Below are 21,711 nucleotides of genomic sequence, written 5' to 3'. Positions count from 1 at the left end.
AAGAGAGAGATAGTTTAGGAAAGAGAGAGATAGTTGAGGAAAGAGAGAGATAGTTGAGGAATGAGAGAGATAGTTGAGGAAAGAGAGAGATAGTTGAGGAATGAGAGAGATAGTTGAGGAAAGAGAGAGATAGTTGAGGAAAGAGAGAGATAGTTGAGGAAAGAGAGAGATAGTTGAGGAAAGAGAGAGATAGTTGAGGAAAGAGAGAGATAGTTGAGGAAAGATAGGGATGATAACATCATAGTGAAAAAACTACAGTTTGTGTCCGTTCTAAAACTAATTCAAAATGCAAGATTATTCCCTTCTTTAGAGCTCAACATTTGTTTCCCAGCCATTGATAACCATGCAAATCACAAAAGTGCATCCCTAATGTTGAATGACTAAACAAGCAAGAGAAGGGGAGAAACGTACCTGCATCTGTTAACGGCAGCCCGACACCGGTACACTTATGACAACAGCCAGCTCAAAGTGCAGGGCGCGAAATTCAAAATATATATTTTTTAAATATTTAACTTTCACACATTAACAAGTCCAATACAGCATATTAAAGGTACACATCTGGTGAATCCAGCCAACATGTCCGATTTTTAAAATGTTTTACAGGGAAGACACAATATGTAAATCTATTAGCTAACCACGTTAGCAAAAGACACCACTTTTTTTAATCCAACAGTTTTTTACTCCATCAGTAGCTATCACCAAATAAGACCAATTCGACCAAATAAGGATATAAATAGCCACTAACCAAGAAAAAACTTCATCAGATGACAGTCTGATAACATATTTATTGTATAGCATATGTTTTGTTAGAAAAATGTGCATATTTCAGGTATAAATCATAGTTTACATTGCAGCTACATTCAGAAATTGCACCGAAAGCAGCCATAATATTTACAGACACCAACGTCAAATACCTAATTACTCATCATAAAACATTTCTGAAAAATACATAGTGTACAGCAATTGAAAGACAGGCATCTTGTGATTCCAGACAATATTTCCGATTTATCAAGTGTTTTACAGCGAAAACACAATATAACGTTATATTAGCATAGCCACAATAGCCAGAAACACAAGCAATTTCCCAGTAGCAAAAGTAAGCGATCGTAACAAACAGGCAAAAGATATATAATTTTTGACTAACCTTGATTTTCTTCCTCAGATGACAGTCCTATAACATCAGGTTATACATACACTTATGTTTTGTTCGAAAATGTGCATATTTAGAGCTGAAATCAGCGGTTATACATTCTGCTAACATAGCTACTATTTCCCACAACGTTCGGATATTTTACTGACACTTTTTCTGACACACATATTCTGACCAAATAGCTATTCATAAACATAACTAAAAAATACATGTTGTATAGGAAATGATAGATCCATCAGTTATTAATGAAATCACAGTGTTAGAATTCTAAAAATAACTTCATTACGATATGCAGCTTCGGTATAGCTAGAGTACCCAAAACGTTGGCCGCCCACGACTAGTACACAGTTCGACAGATATATGAAATAGCATCATAAAATGTTTCTTACTTTTGATGATCTTTCATCAGAATGTTGGACAAGGTGTCCTTTGTCCAGAACAGTCGGTGTTTGGATTTAGAACCTTCATTTTCCCTCTCGATTTAGGAAGCGCACGAGCCAAGTGACACGGATCTCTCCAACGTCAACAAAGTCAGAGAACGGAACACGGCAAAACTCCCGAAAATGTTTCAATAATCTGATGAAACTATATTGAAAAAACATACTTTACGATGATATGGTCACATGTATCAAATAAAATCTATGCCGGAGATGTTAGTCGTCCATAACGACAGCTAAACAGAAGGCAAATCCATGTCCCCTTTCGCGCGCTCCAGAAACAGGAAATGGACGGTCACGTCATACAAAGAGCTGTAATTCCACCTCAGACCAAGATAAACACGAAATTTCTTCTCTCACCGCCTCTTGACAACCAGGGGAAGGTGTATGAAGTATCATGCCCATGTATAGGCAGGAAGTTGAACAGAGCATCGATTTCTGACATTCCACTTCCTGGTCAGGAAGTGTGCTGCAGAATGACTTCTGCTTCACTCAGAGAAATAATTCAAACGGTTTTAGAAACTAGAGAGTGTTTTCTATCCAATAGTAATAATAATATGCATATTGTACGAGCAAGAATTGAGTACGAGGCCGTTTGAAATGGGCACCATTTAACTGGCTACTCAATACTGCCCCTTGCAGCCATAAGAAGTTTTAACTGTAGGTCAAGAGAGACTACAAGAAATGTAGTTCATTGTCAATCCAACAAAAGTACAATTAGGGATATTGTTATGAAAGTAAATTATTTAACATTTTATTATACAGTACAATAATGATATTATTAATAATACATAACTCACACATAAGGCACCAGCAGCACATTCATTGGATCATGGTTGAGAGTTCTTTGAACGTCCCAAACCTGCCACCTGTTATTATTATAATGCAAAGAGAGAAGTGAAACAGGATATATGGAAATAAGATTTGCTTACGGGGTCGACTATTTTCCCATGTCCTCAAAAATGTTTTTAGAAATATACACAGAAGCTGTTGGCTGTAGATAATGACTCAGGCAATGCCACAGTAGTGAGTGTGACACACTGTATTTTGTGTCTCTCCTCTCAACTTTTATGGTGAAACAAAAGCTCCCTTTGTGATGGTGCATAATTTTCATATACACTAACATACCTATAGCTGTCATAGGTTTTTTAATGTGCTCCAATTGTAGGTGTAGATAAGACTGATCTGGGTGGGCCCATTCTGTCCTAAGATCCGAAAACAAACATGTTACCTGTGTCGGGAGCACAGGGGTTATGAGAGTTAAGTTCATGCAAGATTTTGTTCTGGGTTTTCGAGATTAGGTTGGGCCTAACCAGGCCTAACTGGCAGGAACTGCTTGTAATTGCAAAAAATATATTTAAAATATTATTGAATTGCTGCAATTATCATGTGGGTTGCAATTGTCTCCAGTTGAAGCTTTGCACATTAATAGTTTACTTATAAATCAAGAAAGCTGTTCATTTACACATGCATCAAGTATACTTGTTCAAATGAATCATATCTTAAAACCTTTGCACATCTATTTATAGCCCAGTATGAGAATGCAATTGGTCTGAGAGGAACAGATACTGACAGACTACAGGAAGAGGTGGGATCCACAGAGTAGCAGATATTACCAACACCGATGAAACGGCCTACAGGGAGGAGGTGAGAGCCCTTGGAGTGTGGTGTCAGGAAAACAACCTCACACTCAAAATCAACAAAACAAAGGAGATGATTGTTGACTTCAGGAAACAGCAGAGGGAGCACCCCCCTATCCACATCGACGGTACAGTAGTGGAGAAGGTGGAAAGTTTTTAGTTTCTCAGCGTACACATCACTGACAAACTGAAATGGTCCACCCACAAAGAACGCAAGGTGATGAAGGCGCAACAGCTCCTCTTAACCCTCAGGAGGCTGAAGAAATTTGGCTTGTCACCAAAAACACTCACAAACTTTTACAGATGCACAATCGAGAGCATCTTGTCGGGCTGTATCACCGCCTGGTACGGCAACTGCTCCGCCCACAACCGTAAGGCTCTCCAGAGGGTAGTGAGGTCTGCACAACGCATCACCGGTGGCAAACTACCTGCCCTCCAGAACACCTACACCACCCGATGTCACAGGAAGGCCAAAAAGATCATCAAGGACAACAACCACCCGAGCAACTGCCTGTTCACCCCGCTATCATCCAGAAGGTGAGGTCAGTACAGGTGCATCAAAGCTGGGATCGAGAGACTGAAAAACAGCTTCTATCTCAAGGACATCAGACTGTTAAACAGCCACCACTAACATTGAGTAGCTGCTGCCAACATACTGACCCAAATATGGGTCAGCCACTTTAATAATAAAAAACTGGATGTAATAAATGTATCACTAGTCACTTTAAACAATGCCGCTTTATATAATGTTTACATACCATACATTACTCGTCTCATGGGTATATACTGTACTCTATACCATCTACTGCTTCTTGCCTATGCCGTTCGGCCATCGCTAATCCATATATTTATATGTACATATTCTTATTCATTCCTTTACACTTGTGTGTAAAAGGTAGATGTTGTGAAATTGTTAGATTACTTGTTAGATGTTACTGCATGTGTAACGGTTGATTTCCCCCTCTTCGTCTGAAGAGGAGGTGTAGGGATCGGACCAAAACGCAGCGAGGTATGAAGACATGAATGCTTTATTAAAGCCAGACGAACACGTAACACACTTGAGAAATTACAAAACAAAAAACGACGTAGACCGACCTGAACATATGAACTTACATAAACACGAAGAACGTACGAACAGGTACAGACTAGAACAAACGATACAGTCCCGTGTGGTACAAACACTAACACGGAAGACAATCACCCACCAACAAACAGTGAGAACAGCCTACCTTAATATGGTTCTCAATCAGAGGAAACGTCAAACACCTGCCCCTAATTGAGAACCATATCAGGCAACACATTGAACCCAACATAGAAACACATAACATAGACTACCCACCCAGCTCACGCCCTGACCATACTAAACAAATACAAAAACAACGGAAAACAGGTCAGGAACGTGACAGCATGGTTGGAATTAGAAGCACAAGAATTTTGCTACACTCGCATTAACATCTGCTAACCATGTGTATATGACCAAGAACATTTAATTTTATTTGATATGTAATACAGGAAGCAGATAGAGGAAATATAGAGGTAGTGTATCAACATGTGGAAGTAAAGTCACATACTGTAAGTAAACCTTGATAATAACAAAACATATTTTTTTAACTAAAAGTGGTGTAAAGTTAAGTAAAAATACTTTAAAGTAATACTTAAGTACCTTTTGGGGGTATCTATACTTTACTATTTATATTTTTGACTACTTTTACATTTAGTTCACTACAATCTTAAAACTTACGACGGTAGCGTCCCACCTCTTCAACAGCCAGTGAAACTGCTGGTCGCCAAATTTAAATACAGAAATACTCATTATAAAAATTCAGAAAACAAAACATATTTTACATAGGTTTAAAGATTAACTTCTTGTGAATCCAACCACGGTGTCAGATTTATGAATGTAAAAATGCCGTAAAAATGCTTTATGGCGAAAGCATACCTTACGATTATTTGAGAACATAGCCCAATAGACAAATCATTACAAACAGTAACCAGCCAAGTAGAACAGTTACACAAGTCAGAAATAGAGATAAAATTAATCCCTTACCTTTGATGATCTTCATATGGTTGCACTCAGCAGACATTAATTTACTCAATAAATGTTCCTTTTGTTCGATAAAGTCTCTTTATATCCAAAAAAACTCTGTTTTGTTCGCGCGTTTTCTTCAGTAATCCACATGCTCAAACGCAGTCAAAACAGGAAGACATAAAAATCCAAATTGTATCCGTAAAGTTCATAGAAACATGTCAAACGATGTTTATATTCAATCTTCAGGTTGTTTTTAGCCTAAATAATCGATCATATTTCAACCGGACAATAACGTCGTCAATTTAAAAGGTAAACAAGAAACGCACTCTCTCGGTCGCGGGCATGAAAAAGCTCTGTGACACTTTAGGGTCCACTCATTCAAACTGCTTTTACTTCCTAATTTTTCAGGATACAAGCCTGAAACAATTTCTAAAGACTGTTGACATCTAGTGGAAGGCATAGAAACTGCAATTTGTGTCCTAAGTCAATGGATACTGTAATGACATTGAATAGAAAACTACAACAAACAAAAAAACTACTTCCTGAATGGATTTTTCTCAGGTTTTTGCCTGCCAAATCAGTTCTGTTATACTCACAGACACTATTTTAACAGTTTTGGAAACTTTAGAGTGTTTTCTATCCAAATCTACTAGTTATATGCATATCATATCTTCTGGGCCCGAGAAGCAGGCAGTTTAATTTGGGCATGCATTTCATCCAAAATTCCAAATGCTGCCCCTTACCCTAGAGAAGTTAAGAAAATATTGTACTTTTTACTCCATACATTTTCCTTGACACCGAAAAGTACTCGCTACATTTTGAATGATTAGCAGGACAGGAAAATAGTCAAATTCACGCACTTATCAACCGAACATCCCTGGTCATCCCTACTGCCTCTGATCTGGCGGACTCACTAAACTGACATAATTTGTTTGTAACTGATGGCTGAGTGTTGGAATGTGCTCCTGGCCTTCCGTGAAAAAAATAAATAAATGGTGCATTCTGGTTTGCTTAACCTGTTGGGGATGGGGGCGCTGTTTAGACTATTTATGCTAATGTGGCTAATTTTTTAAACGGCTTCCCACAAAATCCTTGATCGTACAATATGCATATTATTATTATTATTGGATAGAAAACAGTCTATAGTTTCTATAGGAGTTGAAATTTTGTCTCTAAGTGGAACAGAGCCCATTCTACAGCAATTTCCCTGACATGGAGTCAGATTTGAGAAACGTTGGCCACTTTTCTGAAGTCATTTAAACGGGCACTGTCGTTGCTATGACTATACGGACACTTCTTACGTCTTCCCCTGGATGCCTTTACGTGATGACGATTCCAACGGGCTCGATTGCTCGTTCACAGGCACTACAAATGAAAAAAACCTTTAGCTAGCAAGTCTTTTCTTGCTGCGTAACGCGCGTGGAAGACACCGACCCTCTCCTGTTCCAAGCATTAGTTTAGCCTGTTATATTTCTCCGGTCATCTTTTCACTCGTTATAGGAGTTACAAACATCACAAAGTAGTTAATTTAAAGCGTTTTATAGCAATTTATATCCGTTTAGTGCGATTTTGGGACATTTATTTTTGCAACGATGTGAAAAGTTGGGAACGCTTTTCAGTTCATCCCGAACGTAGTTGACATTTCCACATGGCAAGAGGACAGCTTTCCACCAAAAGACGATTTCTCCCAAGAAAGGATCCTTTGCCCAAGATACTGATGGAAGAACAGCTCAAGGTAGGACATTTTTATTATGATAAATCGTGTTTCTGTCGAAACATTTTAGTGGCTTAGGACGCCATGTTTTTTGACGTAGCTTCGCTTGGCGCAAACTGTATTGAAAAGTAAGGATAAATTAAAAAATGTAATAACGCAATTGTATTAAGAATTAAATTGTCTATCAATCCCTGTCCACCCTATATTTTTTAGTCACGTTTATGAGTATTTATGTATAAGAGTAGATCACTGTCTAAGTGGCGCAAGGACAAATTCTGACCAGCTGAGTTACATTTCACATTGTCTAACCATGATTTTGGTGGCTAAATATAAACATTTTCGATCAAACTGTATATGCATGTTGTAATGTGATGTTACAGGAGTGTCATCGGAAGAATTCTGAGAAGGTTAGTGAAAAAATTAATATCTTTTGGCGATGTTGACTTTTATCGCTCACTTTGGCTAGAATCAATGCTGGGCTGCTAATTGCTATGTGCTAAGCTAATATAACGATTTATTGTGTTTTCGCTGTAAGACACTTAGAAAATCTGAAATATTGTCTGTATTCACAGGATCTGTGTCTTTCGATTCGTGTATGCTGTGTATTTTTACGAAATGTTTGATGATTAGTAGTTAGGTAAACACGTTGCTCATTGTAATTATTCTAGTCCATTTGTGATGGTGGGTGCAATTGTAAACTATGCCATATACCTGAAATATGCACTTTTTTCTAACAAAACCTATCCCATACCATAAATATGTTATCAGACTGTCATCTAATGAGTTTTTTTGTTGGTTAGGGGCTATAAATATCTTAGTTTAGCCGAATTGGTGATGGCTACTGGTGTTGGTGGACAAATAAAAGATGGTGGAATATGCTAATGTGTTTTTAGGTAATAGATGTACATCTTTACATATTGTGTCTTCCCTGTAAAACATTTTAAAAATCGGAAATGTTGACTGGATTCATAAGATCTGTGTCTTTCATTAGCTGTATTGGACTTTAATGTGTGAAAGTTAAATATTTTAAAAAAATATTTTTTTTGAATTTCGCGGCACTGGTTTTTCAGTGGGGGGGGGGGGGGTGTGCCGCTAGCGCCACGCTGATCCTAGACAGGTTAAGATAAGGCATTTGAAATGATTTATACTTTTACTTTTGATACTTAAGTATATTTTACACCAAATACTTAGACTTTTACTAGAGTAGAATTTTACTGGGTAACTTTTACTTTTACTTGAGTCATTTTCTATGAAGGTATCTTTATTTTTACTCAAGTATGACAGTTGACTACTTTTTCCACCACTGAAAACTAATATACACCAGACATGGTTAAAGAGAGAGATGTAGAGAGCGAGAGATCAGCAAAGGAGAGAGAGATGTAGAGATTTAACAAGCAAAGTTGGACATTTGTTCTACCTTCTTGTGGCTTTGAGTCTCTATTGACTCTTGTCAAGGAGGGAAATAGATTGGTGACTACTGATTGTTGACTGCTGACTAGATTGGGTAACTCAATTTAGGAAAATATTTATTTTACGTTTCAGACAAAGTTTATTTTTCATTTATTTAATCGAACCTAAAATGCAAATAGTTGAAGCTGCTTGTTTTCAGAAAGGAGTAGATATCTTTAGTCTTTGTTGTTGTGGCAGTATTTTTTTGTACTATGAGTAAATTATGATCCAATATGAAGAAAGAAAGAAAGATAGGATTATAACTGTAAACTATGTCAAAAAATGTTATCCAGTAAATGTTTCTTCTTCTATGATTCTGCTAAGAGGGCGTACTCTCCAGCTATTTCAAACTTGATCTTGGTGCGCCCAGGTCCATCTTGGTTACCGGTAGATTTCACTGTTGCATATTGAATACTAGCTCGGTCACCAGTTGATGTCACTGTAGCGTATTGCAGACTAGTGTCCTCTTCCTGTAAGAGAGAGCTCAAGTCACTTTGAGTTGTGTGCACGGTAGGGTTGTCATTGGTGCTATTGGCAAAATTGCTTGATATTGTGGAAGTAAAGTGCATATTAGGCTACTTCACACTGCACTGGTTCAAACCAACTCACCTCATCCCTAGACGGCTTTGTGATGACAGAATCTGTTTAAAATGAGAGAATGAGGGAAAATAAAACACTGAACAAAAGAAGATAAAGTTGGTGGTTTAGTTAACTCTCATACTCACAGACACAAGGTGGGGTTTGGTCTTGCTGCTCAGGTGGCCTTCTGTCGAGACAATGCCAGTCAGAAAGATATAGCATGAATAAAGAAAGAATTATGTGAATCTAAAATGAATACACCAGTCTTACCCTGTATTTACAGGCCTGCCTTGAACCCCTTCAAAAGATACAGAGAGAAAATGTAGCAATTTTGAAAATAACTCAAAGTAGCCTTTGGAACAAAATAAGAATGGGATATGAGAAGACCTATCTGAAAACACGCACCACACTTGCGTTGGAGAACACACAGCACAGACCCAGCTAGCAGAACCAGGAAAAGGGAACCAGCACCCAGACTGATGATGATGAGGAACCCTGGACCTAAAGAAACTGAATGAAGGCTCACTGACAGGGAGTCATCTATACAGTATAACCTGACCATACAATGACTAGTATGTTAATGCAAATAAGGCCTTATTAATAGCGACTATCGAGACACTTAACAGTTTATAGATGTTGGAAATGTATCAATACCTGTACATTTAGAAGCAGAGTCATTCACTAAACTTGCAATTTGAAGTTCTTAGGACTATTAACAGTTAATCTAAAACCAAACCAATGTTACTCACCTCTTCTTTGGGCTGTGACATTGCTGCTTGTCTTCTCCTGACCAGTTATGATTACACTGAACACTGATGGGGAACTAGTAGCTCCTGGAGGATTTACAACTGAAATAAATAAATATTGATATGTGTACAATAATAATATATTAGTCTTGCAATACAACAATAGACCGACAGAAGATTGACACATTTGAAATCACAGAAAATTATGGGCTCTAGTCTTCCTCACTGTCTATGGTGATACCGAGGGGTTCACTATGCTGTGATGTCACAGTATCTTCACCCTCTACAACCAGCTCCACAGCACAGGTGATGAAGATCTCTCCAGCACTGCTCCTCTTCCTCTGCAGTTCCTCTTCTGCCACTCTCCCCACACAGACATTGTCTTTGTAGGGTAGTTTTTTAAAGTGTGAATCACCATTGTTCAGATAAAAGTAGCATGAGGTGCCAGCCTTGGCCTCACATCGAAGATTGAGGTAATTCCCATTATTCCCCACATTAACTCTGGGCTTTCCAATTGGATCTGTCAGTAAATTGTGAAAGTAATTTATGAAGTCATTTAACAAGTGGGAAGTGTACTCTGGTAAACATGTGGTTTGGAGTACTTTAATACTGTCACTTACCACCCACATTAAGTCTTCGAGCGTCACTGGGTTTAGAGGTTTTGATCGTTTCACCTTGTCTGTTCTGTAGAATTACACAGCTGAGATCTACTTCAGTCTTGTTCCACTTTTTGAACTCATTCCATAACAACTTGAACTGGCAAGCACCTTGCTTGTAATCCACTTTTCTTATAGGTTTGGGGTCCTGATCTCTGTAGAAATTGCACTCTGTGCCTTCTGGTAACTCACAGCGTACTGTAACAGGTGTAGCTACATTGATGTACCCAGGGGAAAATACAATAGTGGGAGTGGGAACTGAATCTGTTTAGAGAAATAGAGAGAATCTATGAAATTGTGAGCGATAAGAATCTTGATTCAGAACGTATTTGTATGTGGAGTATGACTTCCTTGTCTCTCTATTTGCAACTAAATACATTTCTTAATAAAGATTTGGCACTTTAAGCATTGTGCTACTCTATTATGAAAGGTAGTGTACAAATTTGTCATCAAAAAAAATGTTTTATGCCTGAAATAAATCAATAGCTGTTGAGCTGGACAATTAAAGAAGTGACATTTGTTAATATGTACCTGCACAACTTCCTTTTACCGCAACACCGGCAACATCTTCGAACAAGGTAAAAACAACTTAGTGAGACATTTTACAAGCCTTACTATAAAGCATAATAAAGTGTCATACATACTTAGAACAAGTTATAAAGCATACATTAAGTAACATATTACCAAAACTTAAAATCATTGTAAAGAGATATTGATCCAAAGACCAAAATAATTGAATACTCACAAATGAGAAGAATATAAGACAAAGACATATTTTCCACTTCTTTCCGTCAGTGAAGTGAACTCCACACATAGATTGTGATGTGAGAACTGATGTGTGTTTGGTAGGACACAGAAAAACCTACAGAGGAGGATGTGGAGACTCACGTGTGATGTTGTGACAGATCACTAGTGACGCTGAAGAAAATGACCTTATATCTATTGACAACTAAGGGGCTGTGCATGTGGTCCACCCTACATTGAACTTACTGAAAATATAGGTAACTACAGCACAGATATTTCAAATATGAGAACTCTTGTGATTAATTGATCAAATAAACTTGTTGACTTTTTAAAGAGTTACTTTAAACTATACACACACAAATAAACAAAACCAAAGCTAAATACGCAGTAGCTTAACAGCAACATCACCCTAACAACTGCAAGGCAGGACACTAGAGATACGGGCCATAAACTTATATTTCTCCCTTAAGGTGACCTGACCTGACCTCAACCCCCCTCCGTCAGTAATCCATGGCTCTCTCCCTTCATCAATGCCGGGCACATTTAATCGCTTCCCTGCACTCAACACATTCCAAGCTTAATTGCAAACACTATATACCTTCCACCTATAACCATTAACTTCTGGTGTAGACCCTCTAAACCTCAGCACTCCATCAGTGACATGAATAAGTATACTTTTATATTCTCAGAACCCAACACAACACACACATTGACATGATCAAATGAGTTCAGTTACTGATCTATTGGGTTTATTTGAAGATGGACAATTTGATGGATAGTTTCTTGTTTGAGATTTTTCACCCCACGACTTTCACAGCTTTGTAATGGAGGTGACTAATGCTTCTTCAAATTAGGAAATGGCAGATACCTTGATCAATCTCTGTTTAGTTTACATAATACATATTTCCAGTCAGAGTAACCAGTCTGTGCCAACTAAGTCATGGCTTGGATTGCATCCATAGATCACATTACTTTTGTGTATTTTTGGCAAACTTAGTGTTTTGGAAGCAAATCCAAGCATTGAATAAATGCAAAACAGGAATCCAAATATATTTCAGTTGTTTTTTATTTCATCACCACCAATAAATTGTTTCACATTCTTTGGTAAACCACAGGAGGAAAGGTTATGGATTGTTCCTCAAATAATTAAGATTTCGGTGATAGTACTGGATAACATTGACATCAACTCCTTGTAGGACACACCAGTTTCTTTTTAAAGGTTGGACATATTTCTAATGTGAATCTTGCAATATATCCAAAAATTATACAACAGGCATGTTATTTATTTAAATTGTAGTATGATAGATCTTATTCTCATCCATCTGGGTTTGAGGGCTAGGGACAGAGTGTTAGGTTACCAGTTGCAGCACAATGGCTTATTGTAGCACATCTCAGCTTAGATCATGACCACAATTCCATTACTGTGTCTTTCCACACCTCTTCATGTTCTCTGACAAGTCATTTCTATTGATGGATATAGACATGAGCTTCACAGTATGAAGATATGTATAGCAAGCCGTTTGCGGTGTTGTTTGCAGGGGTGATGTTGGTGCCTTCTCCTCATCTCTAGAAATAGAAGTGTACCTGTATGATCAGTACTCTCACTGTGGTCACATCTACGTGACAAACAGACTCGACACACTCTGCTAAAGTTCAGGTACAACAGTGAACATCATGAGACATCGGACCGTTGAAGATCGTTGAAGACCTTTGAAACTCAACTGCTGTGTAAACTAAACACAATGCTGTCTCCTCTCAGAGTGCCTCCTCAACTTCCAAAGAAAATAAACATTTTCAACAAGATTTACAATATACTGTACAAGCTTTATTTCCACTGGAATACACAACATCCATGAGCAGAAAAAATGGAATTGCTGATAAAATTGCTGTATTTCAGACTTATAAACTCATTACACATGAAACACTTTGCATAATACAAAATACATTAACAAGCAGTGGGGAGTAAAGAGCATTGTTCTACACACACATATTGCAGCTTAGATGGGTTTTGGTCAAGACACAACAATTCACCAGCACATTCAAACAGATAATATAAAAACATGCATGAGTACATTTTGTTGAATATATAGACCACTCTTACCTCCGTTTGACATTGCCTTGCGGATCAACTTCAAAGATAAAAGTATGAGGAAAACAAATCATACGGGCAGGTTGTATAGCTAATAAAAGACATGACAAAAGCCTTCGGAACAACAAACAGATGTAGGATCTTAATTTGAGACAGTTTGCTACAGCAGGAAAATAATCCGGCAGCAACAGGAAATGTGAATTATTATGTGGAGGAAAATTAATGGATATTTTTGTTGGGTTTGATAGATTTATTTTAGGGCAAATCAAGTTTGAAAATTTCAAAGCGGAAATTACAAACTTTAGAAGCATTTTTAAATCTCAAATGCACTGCAAATTGGCATTTCCTGCTGTGCAGGTACATTCTCAGAAACAAAAGAGTAATCAAATGAAGTTCCTACATCAGTTACAATTTGTGTGAGTATGAGAAGGCGTGCACCACGTCTATACTGCCACTCTCTGTTGTCATCTATGCATAGTCACTTCAATTAACTCTACCTACATGGACATACTACCTCAACTAACCGTTGCCCCCGCACATTGACTCTGTACAGGCACCCCCCTCTATATATTGCTATTTTTTATTGCTCCTCTTTAATTACTTGTTACTTTTATCTCTTATTCTTATCAGTATTTTTTGAAACTGCACTGTCGGTTAGGGGCTCGGAAGTAAGCATTTCACTGTAAGGTCTACCTACACCTGTTCTATTCGGCGCATGTGACTAATATCATTTGATTTGATTTGATTTGAGAAGACACAGAACAAATTCCATCAGCAGAATGATAACATAGACAACAGCACGAAGACTGGTATACTGGTAGAAGGGGATTTCTGAGACAGATTCTGGAAGGGAAAGGGACATCACTATCAAAAACAGTATCTGAATAGGCACTTGCTGATGTATTTCAACAAACTGAGCTCACAATAACCATGTTTATTTAATACACCTTCTCCTTGGGTAGTTATACTACTGACTGACCTATCTTCTCCAAGTGAGATGGAACTGTTGGCTACAGGAGGATTTACAACCAAAATAAATAAAACAATGATATACACAGTATGTACAATAATTATATACAGTGTTAGTCTTGCAATACAGTAATAGACAGACAGAGGATTGTCATGATAATATTTTCACAGTTAATCTAAAACCAAACCAATGCTACTGACCTCTTCCTTCGGCTGTGACATTGCTGCTTGTCTTCTCCTGACCAGTTATGATTACACTGAACACTGATGGGGAACTAGTAGCTCCTGGAGGATTTACAACTGAAATAAATAAAATATTGATATGTGTACAATAATAATATATTAGTCTTGCAATACAACAATAGACCGACAGAAGATTGACACATTTGAAATCACAGAAAATTATGGGCTCTAGTCTTCCTCACCATCTATGGTGATGCCGTGGCGTTCACTATGCTGTGATGTCACAGTATCTTCACCCTCTACCACCAGCTCCACAGCACAGGTGATGAAGATCTCTCCAGCACTGCTCCTCTTCCTCTGCAGTTCCTCTTCTGCCACTCGCCCCACACAGACATTGTCTTTGTAGGGCTGTTTTTTAAAGTGTGAATCACCATTGTTCAGATAAAAGTAGCATGAGGTGCCAGCCTTGGCCTCACATCGAAGATTGAGGTAATTCACAATCTTCTCCACATAAACTCTGGGCTTTCCAATTGGATCTGTCAGTAAATTGTGAAAGTAATTTATGAAGTCATTTAACAAGTGGGAAGTGTACTCTGGTAAACATGTGGTTTGGAGTACTGTAAATCTGTCACTTACCACCCACATTAAGTCTTCGAGCATCACTAGGTTTAGAGGTTTTGATCGTTTCACCTTGTCTGTTCTGTAGAATTACACAGCTGAGGTCTACTTCAGTCTTGTTCCACTTTTTGAACTCATTCCATAACAACTTGAACTGGCAAGCACCCTGCTTGTAATCCACTTTTCTTATAGGTTTGGGGTCATGATCTCTGTAGAAATTGCACTCTGTGCCTTCTGGTGACTCACAGTGTACTGTAACAGGTGTAGCTACATTGATGTACCCAGGGGAAAATACAATAGTGGGAGTGGGAACTGAATCTGTTTAGAGAAATAGAGAGAATCTATGAAATTGTGAGCGATAAGAATCTTGATTCAGAATGTGTTTGTATGTGGAGTATCACTTCCTTGTCTCTCTATTTGCAACTAAAAATATATAGTTTTTAACAAAGATATGGCACTTTAAGCATTGTGCTACTCTATATTAGTTATGAAAAGTAGTGTACAAATGTGTCATCAAAGAAATAACTTTTTGCCTGAAATAAATCAATAGCTGTTGAGCTGGACAATTAAAGAAGTGACATTTGTTAATATGTACCTGCACAACTTCCTTTTACCGCAACACCAGCAACATCTTCAAACAAGGTAAAAACAACTTAGTGAGACATTTTACAAGCCTTACTATAAAGCATAATAAAGTGTCATACATACTTAGAACAAGTTATAAAGCATACATTAAGTAACATATTACCAAAACTTAAAATCATTGTAAAGAGATATTGATCCAAAGACCAAAATAATTGAATACTCACAAATGAGAAGAATATAAGACAAAGACATATTTTCCACTTCCTTCCGTCAGTGAAGTGAACTCCACACATAGATTGTGATGTGAGAACTGATGTGTGTTTGGTAGGACACAGAAAAACCTACAGAGGAGGATATGGAGACTCACGTTTGATGTTGTGACAGATCACTAGTGACGCTGAAGAAAATTACCTTATTTTCATTGACCACTAAGGGGCTGTGCATGTGGTCCACCCTACATTGAACTTCCTGAAAATATAGGTAACTACAGCACAGATATTTCAAATAGGAGAAGTCTTGTCATTAATTGATCAAATAAACTTGTTGACTTTTCAGAGAGTTACTTTAAACTATACACACACACAAATAAACAAAACCAAAACTAAATATGCAGTAGCTTAACAGCAACATCACCCTAACAACTGTTGGGTTCTATTTCTCAGAGTATAAAAACTCAACAGACATTATAAAAGCTTAACCATGTTTATTCTTCCCAATTAGACAAAAAACATTTTCACACAAGCACTGATATGTAACTGTTCCTCATAGGCTGAGTCTCCTTCATATCTGTACAAACATTGTTCTTTACTGCTAGGCAGGACACTAGTGATACGGGCCATGAACTTTTTTTTCTCCCTTAAGGTGACCTGACCTGACCTCAACCCCCCTCCATCACTAATCAATGGCTCTCTCCCTTCATCAATGTCTGCCGCATGCAATCACTTCCCTGCACTCAACACATTCCAAGCTTAATTTCACACACTATATACCTTCCACCTAAAACCAATAACTTCTGCTGTAGACCCTCTAAACCTCAGCACTCCATCAGTGACATGAATAAGTATATTTTTATATTCTCAGAACCCAACACAACACACACATTGACATAATCAAATGAGTTCAGTTACTGATCTATTGGGTTTATTTGAAGATGGAGAATTTGATGGAAAGTTTCTTGTTTGAGCTTTTTCACCCCACAACTTTCACAGCTTTGTAATGGAGGTGGCTAATGCTTCTCCAAATGAGGAAATGGCAGATACCTTGATCCATGTCTGTTTAATTTACATAATACATATTTCCAGTCAGAGTAACCAGTCTGTGCCAACTAAGTCATGGCTTGGATTGCATCCATAGATCACATTACTTTTGTGTATTTTTGGCAAACTTAGTTTTTTGGAAGCAAATCCAATTATTGAAGAAATGCAAAACAGGAATCCAAATATATTTCAAATGTTTTTTATTTCATCACCACCAATAAATTGTTTCACATTTTTTGGTAAACCACAGGAGGAAAGGTTATGGATTGTTCCTCAAATAATGCCTTCTGGTAACTCACAGCGTACTGTAGCAGGCGGAATAGCTACATTGATGTACCCAGGGGATAATAAAATGGTTGGGAACAGTGGGAACAGAATCTGTTAGAGCGAAAAAGAATCTTTGAAAACTTGAATTGTTCCTTGATTTAGAAGGTATTTTGCATGTGGAGTATCACTTCCGCATTTCTCTATTTGCAACTATAAAACGTTATTATTCAAGTCAAAATTCTTAAATAACTCCATAGTTGTACAAAACTTCTGTTGACAAGAAAGGCTAACATATGGAATGGGCTACTTAAAATATCTGTGTAAATAGATCATTGATAAAAAAATAAAAGTAATAATTGAAAACTCACAAATTAATAGAAGATAAGATCATATTTTCCACTTCCTTCCATCAATAAAAAGGAGAACTTACAGATTATAATGTGTAAAAAGTATATTTCCTTAGGACACAGAGCAACCTAGAAAGCAGGATATGGAGACTCATAAGTGATGTTGTGACAGATGACTAGTGATGTTGAACAATGCACCTTATTTTACTGACCACTAAAGGACTGTCCCTGATGTGCACCTTAATTGAATTTAGTGAAAATATAGGTAACTAGAGCATAACTATTTCAAATGGGAGAACCCTTGTGATTAAGATTTCATTGCTTGCCATTAAAGATTACTTTTCAAACAAGACAGTAACTGTGTACACCTTGCACATACAGTACACATACAAAAAAGTTACCCTAAATATACATTTTCATCATACACTCTTATCCAGAGCAACTTAGTGAGTGCATACATTTTCATTCACACTGGTACCCTGTGGGAATCAAACCCACAACCCTGGTGTTGCAAGTGCCATGCTCTACCACCTGAGCCACATAACAAAGACATGATCAAAATTAGTTCAGTAGCTTATTTATTGGGTTTTATTAGTAGTCGGACGTTATAGATATTTTCTGTTTAAGCACCCAGCTTCTCTCCAGCCATGTTACGCAGGTGACTAAAGTTTCTCCAAATGAGGAAATGACAGATACCTTGATCCCTGTCTATATTTTCAGTCAGTGTAACCAGTTTGTGTCAGGTAATGGCTTGGATTGCATGCATAGACCACATTACTATTGTGTATTTTTGGCTAACTTTTTTTTTTTTTTTGTTAATTCCAAGTATTGCAGATTTGTAGAGAAATGGAAAACAGGAATCAGAAGATAATTGAGTAGTTTTTCATTTAATGACCACCAATGAATTGTTAAATAAAAAAAGACATGTGGAAAGGTTAAACGTTGACTGTTCCTCAAATGACAGTTATGTATTGGTTAACATTGACAGCAACTCCTTGCAGGTTGCACCAGTTTCTTTTTAATGTTTGAAAATGTTTTAATTTTGTAATATATACAGCACGTACCATTAGTATGTTATTTATGTTAAATGATGGGTTTGAGGGCTAGGGACAGAGTGTTAGGTTACCAGTTGCAGCACAATGGCTTATTGTAGCACATCTCAGCTTAGATCATGACCACAATTCCATTACTGTGTCTTTCCACACCTCTGCACCTATGCATGTTCACTGACAAGTCGTTGTATATTGATGGATATAGACATGAGCTTCATATGATAGATGTATTGAGAGCCCTTTGTGGTGTTGTTTTTCAGGGGTGATGTTGGTGTAGACGTGGGTCACCCATTTCTACTCTGCCTTCTCCTCATCTCTATAGATAGAGCTGTATCTGTATGAGTGTAATGCATGCTCAGGGAGAAAAAGGTGTAGATTCACACGCAGAGCATGGCAAATGTTTACTAAGCTTTCACGGAAGGCAGGAATCGTGGTCACAGGCACGCAATGGTCAAACACAGGTAGGTAGTCAAAAACAAACAATACCTCACAACCATACAAACAGAAAGAACTGAAGTAAATTGGGAGCTGATGATGAGGTGAGAAACGAACACAGGTGAAATCAATGAACAAAAATGAAAGACAGGGCTACGTTCCAGAACACAAAGAAACAGGGCTACGTTCCAGAACACAAAGAAAAAGAACACAAGGTTGACAAAGAAAAGAAAAGCTGAACCTTACAATGAGCAGTACCCCCACTGTGGGGGTACTGCTCAGGTTCAGCTAAAACTCAGGTACAACAATGAACATCATGAGACAGACCGTTGAAACACAACTGCTGTGTAATCTAAACAACACAATTTCTCTTCCAGAGAAAAGAAACAACATTTCCAACAATTATTTACAATATACTGTACAAGCTTTATTTCCACTGGAAAACACAACATACAAGAGCAGAACAAAATGAAATGCTAATGAAATTGCTATATTTTACATATACAAACACATTACACATTAAACACCGTGCATAATATAAAAATACATTCACAAGGTGCATGGAAATTGCAACTTGTTCGAATTTTATAACTTCTACTCCTATTGACTTCTGGTTTATAAAAACATTGACAAATCATACTCTCCAGCCATATCTGAGCAAGGGTTGCCTTCCAGAGAGACATCAGAGATTGCAACATTCTCTGCTTCACGGAAACATGGCTCACTCCGGATACGTTAGAGTCGGTACAGCTACCTGGTTTCTTCACGCATCGCGCCGACAGAAACAAACATCTCTCTTGTAAGAAGAAGGACGGAGGTGTATGCCTTATGATTAACAAGTCGCGGTGTGATCATAAAAACATACAGGACCTCAAGTCCTTTTGTTCACCTGACCTAGAATTCCTTACAATCAAATGCCGACTGCATTATCTACCAAGAAAATTCTCTTCGATTATTATCACAGTCGTGTATATCCCCCCCAAGCAAACACCTCGACGGCCCTGAAAGAACTTCAATGGACTCTATGTAAACTGGAAACCACATGACCCGAGGCTGCATTTATTATAGTTGGTGATTTTAACAATGCTAATCTGAAAACAAGGCTCCCTAAATTTGATCAGCATATTGAATGCGCGACCCGGGCTGGCAAAACACTGGATCATTGTTACTCTAACTTCCGCGACGCATATAAAGCCCTCACTCGCCCTCCTTTCGGCAAATCTTACCACGACTCAATTTTGTTGCTCCCAGCCTATAGACAGAAACTAAAACAGGAAACACCCGTGCTTAGGTCTGTTCAATGCTGGTCCGACCAATCTGATTCCACGTTTCAAGATTGCTTCGATCACATGGACTGGGATATGTTCCGGATAGCGTCGAACAATAACATTGATGTATATGCTGATTCGGTTAGTGAGTTTATTAGCACGTGCATCGATGATGTTGTACCCACGGCGACAATTAAAACCTTCCCCAACCAGAAACTGTGGAAAGATGGCAGCATTCGCGCAAAATTGAAAGTGCGAACCACTGCTTTTAATCAGGGCAAGGCGACCGGACACATGACCGAATACAAACAGTGTAGCTATTCCCTCCGCAAGGCAATCAAACAAGCTAAGCGTCAGTATAGAGACAAAGTAGAGTCGCAATTCCACGTCTCAGACACGAGAGGTATGTGGCAGGGTCTACAGTCAATCACGGGCTACAAAAGGAAAACCAGCCCTGTCACGGGCCCTGATGTCTTGCTCCCAGACAAACTAAACAGCTTCTTTGCCTGCTTTGAGGACAATACAGTGCCACCGACATGGCCCGCTACCAAAACCAGCAGGCTCTCCTTCACCGCAGCCAGCGTGAGTAAAACATTTAAACATGTTAACCCTCGCAAGGCTGCCGGCTCAGACGGCATCCCTAGCCGCGTCCTCAGAGCATGCTGAGGAGCATGCTGGCTGGTGTGTTTACGGACATATTCAATCAATCCCTATCCCAGTCTGCTGTTCCCACATGCTTCAAGAGGGCCACCATTGTTCCTGTTCCCAAGAAAGCTAAGGTAACTGAACTAAATGACTATTGCCCATAGCACTCACTTCTGTCATCATGAAGTGCTTTGAGAGACTAGTCAAGGATCATATCACCTCTACCTGACCTGACACCCTACACCCACTCCAATTTGTTTACCGCCCCAATAGGTCCACAGACGACGTAATCACACTGCACACTGCCCTAACCCATCTGGATAAGAGGAATACCTAAGTAAGAATGCTGTTCATCGACTACAGCTCAGCACTTAACACCATAGTACCATCCAAACTCGTCATTAAGCTCAAGACCCTGGGTCTTGACACCGCCCTGTGCAACTGGGTCCTGGACTTTCTGACGGGACGCCCCCAGGTGGTGAGGGTAGGAAACAACATCTCCACCCCGCTGATCCTCAACACCGGGGCCCCACAAGGGTGTGTTCTCAGCCCTCTCCTGTACTCCCTGTTCACCCATGACTGCGTGGCCATGCACACCTCCAACACAATCATCAAATGTGCAGACGACACTACAGTGGTAGGCTTGATTACCAACATCGCCGAGACGGCCTACAGGGAGGAGGTGAGGGCCCTCGGAGTGCGGTGTCAGGAAATTAACCTCACACTCAACGTCAAAGGAGAAGGAGATGATGGAGGACTTCAGGAAACAGCAGAGGGAGCACCCCCCTATCCACATGGGCGGGACAGTAGTGGAGAAGGTGGAAAGTTTTAAGTTCCTCGGCGTACACGTCAC

At 38.6% G+C, this 21,711-nt stretch overlaps 3 long non-coding RNA genes across 3 annotated transcripts; all 3 read right to left on the bottom strand.

Moving 5' to 3' along the window:
- Positions 1–8,541: 8,541 nt before the first annotated feature.
- On the bottom strand, positions 8,542–9,530 carry LOC129819116 (uncharacterized). Its single transcript, XR_008754020.1, has 5 exons — positions 9,404–9,530; positions 9,269–9,296; positions 9,145–9,185; positions 9,029–9,060; positions 8,542–8,889 (listed from the first exon to the last, which is right to left on the bottom strand). It is a non-coding gene; the product is annotated as an uncharacterized LOC129819116 (long non-coding RNA).
- Positions 9,531–9,983: 453 nt separating this feature from the next.
- Positions 9,984–11,394, bottom strand: LOC129819115 (uncharacterized). The gene is made up of 3 exons (XR_008754019.1): positions 11,146–11,394; positions 10,932–10,967; positions 9,984–10,664 (listed from the first exon to the last, which is right to left on the bottom strand). It is a non-coding gene; the product is annotated as an uncharacterized LOC129819115 (long non-coding RNA).
- Positions 11,395–15,027: 3,633 nt separating this feature from the next.
- On the bottom strand, positions 15,028–15,898 carry LOC129819114 (uncharacterized). The gene is made up of 3 exons (XR_008754017.1): positions 15,813–15,898; positions 15,599–15,634; positions 15,028–15,321 (listed from the first exon to the last, which is right to left on the bottom strand). It is a non-coding gene; the product is annotated as an uncharacterized LOC129819114 (long non-coding RNA).
- Between the last annotated feature and the right edge of the window lie 5,813 nt (positions 15,899–21,711).

Source organism: Salvelinus fontinalis, chromosome 21 (assembly GCF_029448725.1).
Source record: "Salvelinus fontinalis isolate EN_2023a chromosome 21, ASM2944872v1, whole genome shotgun sequence".
NCBI lineage: Eukaryota > Metazoa > Chordata > Actinopteri > Salmoniformes > Salmonidae > Salvelinus > Salvelinus fontinalis.
This window is presented reverse-complemented; position numbering and strand designations above follow the sequence as displayed.